Genomic DNA, 8,153 nt, shown 5'->3' with positions numbered 1-8,153 from the left:
AAGTAAGAGATGAGCAAGTGTTGTAAACAAGAGTCACAGCTGACCCCTACTTAGTTGTTAGCAAGCAGTGTTTGGTATGCATGTGTCAAGGCCAAGGCAAATCTTAAAGGAGGGTTAAGGAGGCAGATAAGGCAGTGTGGCTTAATGGACTCTTTCAAGAAGCTTTTCCTGTGCACAAGAGGTAAGTAAGAGAAAGCAGTTAAGGAAAAAGTTGACTGGACCTCAAAAGTGTGAATGTTGGTGTGACCATGACAAGATTTTAATTCTGTACAGTGCTTTGAGACTGTGTGCTGTGAGTGCTAAGTAACAGGTGTTTTGAAGTACAAATTCTTTGTTTTGAAGGCTTTCCATGTACCATTTTAACTATTAGTTGACCACTTGATTTCATTCCCATTTTTGTCAAGCAGTTGTTAGGAATGTAGGGCTGGAAGGGACCGCAAAAACTCATCTAGTCTAGCTGCTTGCACTGAGGCAAGACCAAGTATACCTAGACCATCCCTGAAAAAAAATAGTCTTACCTGTTCTTAACTTCCAAAGATGGCTACTCCACAACCTCCGTTGGTAACCTAGTCCAGTAGTTAACTAACCTTACTGTTAGTTTTTCCGACAGCCCTTGCTGTAGATTAAGCCCATTATTTCTTGTCCTATCTTCAGAGGACATGGAGAACAATTGAGCACAGTCCTCTTTGTAACAGCCTTTAACATATTTGAAGACTACCAGGTTCCCCCTCATGCTTCTTTCCTCATAGGTTACATTTTCCAAATCCTTCATCGTATTTGTTGAACTCTCTCCAATTTGGCCACATCTATCCTAAAGTGCTGCGCAAATCTGGACGCAGTACTCTAGCTGAGGCCTCACCAGTACTGTGTACAGTAGAACAATTACCTTGCATGTGACACTCCTGTTAATACACCCCAGAATGATAGTAGCCTTTTTAGCAACTGCATCACATTGACTTGTATTCAGTTTGTGATCCACTATAACTAAGGCTACATTTTAGTAAAGGGTATTTTTAGTAAAAGTCATGGACAGGTCACGGGCAGTAAACATAAATTCACGGCCCAAAACTATACCCCTGACTAAATCTTGCAGGGAGGGCAGGGGATGGCCGGCTCAGGGATGTAATGGGTGCTCAGGCTGGGGGGGGTGGCCCTAGAGCACCGCAGGTGCTGGGGGTGGGGGGTGCAGGCAGCAGCATGTGGCCCAGGACCCCGCTAGCGCTGGTGGGGGAGGGGGTTGGCAGGGTCGCCAGGCTCCCTACCTGGCTCTGCACCTCCCCAGAAATGGCACCATCCCCCTAGCTCAGCTCCTAGACGGAGGTGTGGCCAGGCAGCTCTGTGCACTGCCTCTGCCCAAGAAGCTGGGTTTGCAGCTCCCGTTGGCTGGGAACCATGGCCAATGGGAGCTGCGGGGCAGTGCCTACAGGCAGAAGCAGTGTGCAGCGTTGCCCGGCCAGGAGGCTTCCTCTGCCTAGGAACTGAGTGAGGTGGATGTTGCTGCTTCCAGGGAGCCCCCCAGGTGAGCGCTGCCCAGAGCCCACCTCACACCGTCCCGTGCCCCTGCCCCCTCCCATGCCCAAACTCTGCTGTTGGGGGAAAGGGGTGTGGTGGCCCAAGACTGCCCCAACAGTGGCTGGTGCGACTGGTGCAGGGGCTGCCTGAGCTGCTCCTGGGCCAGGCACACCAGCCACTGCAGAAGTCACGGAATCTGTGACTTCCATGACAAACTCGCTGCCTTAACTATAATCCCCAAATATTTTTCAACAGTACTACTGCCTAGCCAATTATCCCCCATTTTGTAGATGTCCTTTTAATTTTTCTTTCCTAAGTGCAGTAATTCATATTTGTCATTACTGAATTTCATCTGGATGATTTCAGACAAATTCTCCAATTTATCAAGGTTATTTTAATTCTAATCCTGTCCTATCCTCTAAAGTGCTACAACCCCAGCTCGATGTCATCTGCATGTTTTATAAACATCTCTTCCACTCCATTACCCAAGTCATTAATGAAAATAGTGACTAGTTCCAGGCCCAGGACAGAGCCCTGTGGGACCCCACTAGGTTTGTCATCCTATTGTTAACTACTCCCTTGAGTACAGTCTTTCAACCGCTTGTACCCGCACTTTCGAGTAGTCACATCTAGATCACATTTCCCTAATTTGTGTATGAGTCTATCAGGTGGGACTATCAAAAGCCTTACTAATATCAAGACAAGCACTTCTGTAGCATCCCACTATCCCCTACGTTGCCCTGTCAAAGAAGGAAACTAGGTGAGTTTGGCATGATTTGTTCTTGACAAATCCATCTTGGCTATTACTTATTACCCTACTATCATTTAGACCATTGTTCCTCAACTGCCAGCACATGGGTTAGATCTGGCCCAGGAGAGCATTCCCATTTGGCCCTCTGCTAGTCACCAGCTGTTCCTTCCTGCCTCCCGGGAAGCAGCAGCCACTCAGAGCTGCGCAGGAAGCAGCAGAGCTCTCCCCCTTCCTTCTGGAGCCTACCCTGCTCTCACAGGGAGGGAGAGTGGAGAAGTCATCCCTGATCGGAGGAGGGATCAGAAAGAGCCCTGCAGCTCAGAGTGGCCCCTCCTACCCCTCACCTCCTGGAAGCATGGCTGTCTCCTCTGCTTCTCCTCCTCCCTCCTTGTAATACCTTGCCTGGGAAGAGGGAGTGGGGTGAAGAACCACTGGAGCTGTTTCCACCCCAACCTGAAAGAGAGAGGGGAACCACACTGCAGCCTCTCCTGGCCTGGGAGAGGTTGGTGAAGAACCCCAGGGGCCCCTGGATGATCAAGATACAAAAGGAGCACTTAAAGACGGTAAAGTCATCATGGAGAAACTAAATGGATTCTTTGTTTCAGTCTTCATGGCTGAGGAGGTTAGGGAGATTACCAAACCTGAGCCGTCTTTTGTAGGTGACAAATCTGAGGATTTGTCACAGATTGAAGTGTCACTAGAGGACATTTTATAATTGATAAACTAAACGGTAACAGGTCACCAGGACCAGATGGCATTTACCCAAGAGTTCTGAAAGAACTCAAATGTGAAATTGCAGAACTATTAACTATGGTTTGTAACCTGTCCTTTAAATCAGCTTCTGTACCCAATAACGGGAAGATAGCTAATGTAACGCCAACATTTAAAAAGGGCTCTAGAGGTGATCCCAGCAATTACAGACTGGTAAGTCTAACGTCAGTACTGGGCAAATTCGTTGAAACAATAGCAAAAAATAAAATTGTCAGACACATAGAAGAACATAAATTGTTGGGCAAAAGTCAACATGGTTTCTGTAAAGGGAGATCATGTCTTACTAATCTATTAGAGTTCTTTGAAGGGGTCAACAAACATGTGGACAAGGAGGATCCAGTGAACATAGTGTACTTAGATTTCCAGAAGCCTTTGACAAGGTCCCTCACCAAAGGCTCTTATGTAAATTAAGTTGTCATTGGATAAGAGGGAAGATCCTTTCTTGGATTGAGAACTGGTTAAAAGACAGGGAACAAAGGGTAGGAATAAATGGTACATTTTCAGAATGGAGAGGGGTACTAGTGGTTTTCCCCAAGGGTCAGTCCTAGGATCAATCCTATTCAACTTATTCATAAATGATCTGGAGAAAGGGGTAAACAGTGAGGTGGCAAAGTTTGCAGATGATACGAAACTGCTCAAGATAGTGAAGACCAAAGCAGACTGTGAAGAACTTCAAAAGGATCTCACAAAACTAAGTGATTGGGCAACAAAATGGCAAATGAAATTTAATGTGGATAAATGTAAAGTAATGCATATTAGAAAAAATAACCCCAACTATACATACAATATGATGGGGGCTATTTAGCTACAACTAATCAGGAAAGAGATATTGGAGTCACTGTGGCTAGTTCTCTGAAGACGTCCACGCAGTTAGCAGTGGCAGTCAAAAAAGCAAACAGGATGTTAGGAATAATTAAAAAAGGGACAGAGAATAAGACAGAAAATATCTTATTGCCTTTACATAATCCATGGTACGCCCACATCTTGAATACTGCGTACAGATGTAGTCTCCTCATCTCAAAAAAGATATACTGGCATTAGAAAAGGTTCAGAGAAGGGCAACTAAAATGATTAGGGGTTTGGAACGGGTCCCATATGAGGAGAGATTAAAGAGGCTAGAACTTTTCAGTTTGGAAAAGAGGAGACTAAGGGGCGATATGATAGAGGTATATAAAATCATGAGTGGTGTGGAGAAGGTGAATAAGGAAAAGTTATTTACTTGTTCCTACAATGTAAGAACTAGGGTCCACCAAATGAAATTAATGGGCAGCAGGTTTAAAACAAATAAAAGGAAGTTCTTCTTCACACAGCGCACAGTCAACCTGTGGAACTCCTTGCCTGATGAGGTTGTGAAGGCTAGGACTATAACAAGGTTTAAAAGTGAACTGAATACATTCCTGGATGTTAAGTCCATTAATGGCTATTCGCCAGGACGGGTAAGGAATGGTGTCCCTAGCCTGTTTGTCAGAGGGTGGAGATGGATGGCAGGAGAGAGATCACTTGATAATTACCTGTTAGGTTCACTGCCTCTGGGGCACCTGGCACTGGCCACTGTCAGTAGACAGGATACTGGGCTGGATGGACCTTTGGTCTGACCCAGTATGGCCGTTCTTATGTTCAATAGGAGCAGAGGTGAGGCTGGGGCGTGGGGAGCACAGCTGAGGAGTGGGTTGGGCAGATTGGGGGGCTAGAGGGCAGAACAGTTGGGGGAGGTCAGGTGTGGGGGCATAGGCATAGTTTGGCTTCTATAGTTGAGGAGGCAGCTCCAGTCAGGCCAACGGGACTGCGTGTGGGGTGGGGGATAAATTCTGCACCTGCCTAAGGCTTTCAGTTAGTGGAGCAATGCTCCCACAACCCTCCAAACTACACTCATAGGGCTAGGTATGTGCAAATCGCTTTCCCTTCTCGTTATCATCATGCCATGTATTTAATGTAAAATTGTTTCATTTACACATATTGTTGCTAGATTATGTTGATAACACTTTGACTTACAGTGGTATTCCTTTTTAATCAGGCACTTAATCAGCTACTTTTGCAAAGATTGGTAATTCAAGTGCTTTAGTTAGTTAACTTGATTGCATGCTGTGTAGTACTTTTTGGGGGGCAGGAAATTGCAAGCATTAAAATTTCAGGCAATAAGAAAGGGGAATTATATTTCTTGTGAGTTTATAGTCTCATTTTAATTTCAGGGGGACCTCTGTGTGTGTGTGTGTGTGTGTGAGAGACAGAGAGACTGTGTGTGTGTGCTTGAGTGTGAGTGCACCGTCTCTTTACGAAAGCACTCACACTCAGGAGCCTGCAGGTGTGTTCAGACACAAGCAGTTGCTGGCAGCTTCGGGACCCAGAGAAGCAGCAGCACAGACACATTCCCCCGTCCCATCAGTGGGGGCTCAGGGGAGACCAGGTACATAGGCAGGGGGAAGGGGACACCCCATCAGCCTCCCCCACCCTCCCTGCACAACAGACAGGAGGACACTCCCAGTCTGGAGCAGCATGGCCAGGGGTGACTCCAGAGAGGACTGGAGGGGAGTGAAACAAGAGCAGCAGCAGCAGCTGCACAGGGCAATGGAGTGGGGAGGGCCACCCCTGCTCCAGAGGAGCAACCTTGCTGGTCATCCAACAACTACCCCTCTGCAACTTGGGTCCCTCCACCCTCTCCACATGCTGCTGCTTGCCTGCCTGCTGCCTCCCCCAGCCCAGCTGACTCTTGGCACACCAGGCGGAAATCAGGCAAACCCTGCACATGGTACCCTCTTTGGCAGGCCGCCCTGGGCTTCCACCTGGACCGCCCACCCCAAAGGCTGGCCTTGGTACCTATAGAAAAGAGGCATCAGTATATCTCTTATTTTGACAAAAAATTAAGTGCTTTTATCCATTATATAATGGGTTTCCTCATTGTCCTTGGAACCATTCCACTTCTGACCTTACCAGAGAAAGCAAGTCCTGTATTTAAAGGCTCTATTCCTGTCCTTCCCAGCTCACTCTGGGCTAGCTGAGGAACACCAGCTCCTCCTCTTTTACCAATGTTTAAGGGAACAATGTGGATGTGATGTTGCATGCTACATGATTTTATGAAAATATGCTGAGAAGTGTGGATATAATGTAACTAAAATATACTTCATGCAAAAGGTCTCTTGTAAGGTATCACTGCAAAGCTTATAATCTACTGAGCGTGTTCATCCTATTTGTATGAATGTAGCACTCTTGTATCTGAAACTAGAAATATGAAATAGAACTCTGAGGGCCTATTGTAATTATGCAAAGTGGGGGCTATTAATGGTGGTTTGGAATCTTGATGGCTCCCATCAGCCAGGACAATTGACTGTGGATAGCTCTGTTTGCAGGCAGGCCTTCCTGTGAGTCATGCTGGGAAGAATGAAGGCTTAGGGTCTCACAGGAAATATGACCATGTCACCTGGTACTGAAATCCATTTTTAACCTGGTGCTTTTCCATTGGCAGGGGGGAAATCTAGAGAGACAAAAGATTCCCACCTTGTGCCAAAACCATATAAGGGGGTGGAAAAGAACAAAGGGGGCTGCAATCATGAGAAATCCCCTAGCTCCCAGCTAAGCTAGAACAAGGGCTGCACCAGGGGAAAGGATTGTGCCCAGACAAGGAAGGTGTCCAGTCTGTGAAAGAAACTTATTGAAACATCTCTGAGGGTGAGATTTTATCTGTATTCAGTTTTATTATTGTATTAGGCTTAGACTTGCATATTTAATTTAATTTTACTTGGTAATTCACTTTGTTCTGTCTGTTTCCACTTGGAACCACTTAAATTGTACTTTCTGTATTTAATAAAATCACTTTTTACTTATTATTTAACCCAGAGTATGTATTAATACCGGGGGGGGGGGGGGGGGAAGGGAGGGGCAAACAGCTGTGCATACCTCTCTATCAGTGTTATAGAGGGTGAACAATTTATGAGTTTACCCTGTACAAGCTTTATACAGGGTAAAACTGATCTATTTGGGGTTTGGACCCCATTGGGAGTTGGGCATCTGAGTGTTAAAGACAGGAACACTTCTTAAGCTGCTTTCAGTTTACGCCTACAGCTGTTAGGGGACATGGCTCAGACCTGGGGCTAGGTTTACAGCAGGCTAGCAGGTCTGGCTCAAACCAGCCAGAACACTGAAGTCCCAAGCTGCCAGGGGAAGAAAGGAGGGACAGAAGTAGTTTTGGCACATCAGCTGGCAGCCCCCAGGGGGTTTCTGTGATCCAACCCATCACAGTGGGATTCTAGGGGTGTAATCTACACACCACGCTGCAGGGGCCAGGATGATGGAATGGAATCTATGGGTCCTCAGACATACAGCGAGTCCCAGGACTAGACTGACCAATAAGTGATAAATATGTAGGACCAGTAGCTGTTTCCTAGTAGCTGGTGTGTAAGACATACAACTAGTATTCAGGGAGATGAAAAGCAAGAGTTTAAATGAAACGTATATAATAAATGTAACTGAAAAGTGAAATACTTCTAATGTAGGTTTCCATATCAATCAACACTAGGTCTAAACTGAAACTGGATCCTAAACAAGAGAGGTCTCATACAATCAGAAATGTAGGGCTTGAAGGGACCTTGAAGTTATCCAGTCCAGCCCCCGCAACTCCTGAGGCAGAACCAAGTAACTCTAAACCATCCTTGACAGGTGTTTGTCAAACCTGTTCTTAAAAAAACTCCAATCCTCTAGTCCCTCACCATAATTATCTCATTTCTTTTCACCATCTTAGCTTGTGAGAAGAAAATGGAGCATCAAAAAATGAGCAACATTTACAAAGAAATAAGCACTCATGGTGGTAAACTAGAAAACAATATTCCTGAGGGTAAATTTTGCAGATGTTAGTGGCTGTTTCTTAAATCTTCCATTCTAACATCTGGGTTGGAAATGTTCAACAGTCAGATGATACATTCTTTTCTCCAATGCCTACAATGAGGAAATGTATTAATTTATGAAACTGCCTCTGATTTTGGTTCCTGAGCTGTGATTATAGCAAAATAGAAGGGGCAGGAGGAAGAGCAATTTCTGAAAATTAGAGGGTTGTTTCTCAAAGGAAACATCTGCAATTAGCCCTTATTGTGAAAAGACTTTCTAAGTACCACAGCAGCCTCCAGGATCC

This window comes from Eretmochelys imbricata, chromosome 3, assembly GCF_965152235.1.
Source record: "Eretmochelys imbricata isolate rEreImb1 chromosome 3, rEreImb1.hap1, whole genome shotgun sequence".
Lineage (NCBI taxonomy): Eukaryota > Metazoa > Chordata > Testudines > Cheloniidae > Eretmochelys > Eretmochelys imbricata.
The sequence above is the reverse complement of the archived record's forward strand: the minus strand, read 5'-3'. Positions refer to the sequence as shown.